Genomic DNA, 899 nt, shown 5'->3' with positions numbered 1-899 from the left:
TTTACTGTAGAATTTTGTTTATTCTTTAGGTTCCCTCATTTTCATGTTTTTATTTTTAACCCAGACTTTGAAGATTTTTGTGGAAGGGGGTTTTCCCTTGGGGCTGAATGGAATACCTTTTTGCCAACCCCCAAACGGGACGGCCATTCTGATTGCGCAGGTTTTTTCACCCCCCTTTTTCATTTGTTGTTTTTTTATTATATCATTTTTTCCCCCTAGAAAAAATTTTCCCCCCATCCCCCTTTCCCCCGAATATCCCTGAGTTTAATTTTTTTGAACTTGGTCCACATGCAATGGGCCCGGGGAGGTTCCCGAGGTCGGGGAAGTTGGGGGTTATTTTTTTTTCCTTAACATTTTTTTCCAGAAAAAGTGTTGTAAACTTTGAAAGTTAAAATGAATTTGTCTCTGGATTTGGGGGATGAAAGGGTTTTGGGGTTTTTTAAAATAAAGTATTTTTTTAATCCAAGTAAAAAACAAAATTTGCACAAAAAACTTTTTTTATTTGTAATATTTTGGCAAAAACATACCCAAAAGGGGTATTCCATGATCGAAGGCGAAATTATTTGCAGAGTGACTTCAAAGATTTTTTGCTTTAAAGATAACTTAAATAAAAAAAACATTAAAAACAACACCTTTGACTTTAACGAGGAAAAGAAATTCAGGTAAAAATAACCTTCAAACATTTTTTTACAACCTTTCACTCCCACATACATTTTTTTATAAAACCGTTAAAAATTTAACCCAATCACGGGAAAACTGACTCATTTTTTTTTGGAAATATTAATTGATCCTTTTCTAAGAAAAAAAATTTATGCCCTTTGATTCCCGATTTTTTTCCCCCCTTGGCAAAACTTTTGTTTACAATGGGGGAAAAACGATGGTGTTCACACACATCGGGG

Source organism: Penaeus monodon, chromosome 23 (genome assembly GCF_015228065.2).
Source record: "Penaeus monodon isolate SGIC_2016 chromosome 23, NSTDA_Pmon_1, whole genome shotgun sequence".
NCBI lineage: Eukaryota > Metazoa > Arthropoda > Malacostraca > Decapoda > Penaeidae > Penaeus > Penaeus monodon.
Note: the sequence above shows the minus strand (reverse complement) of the source record.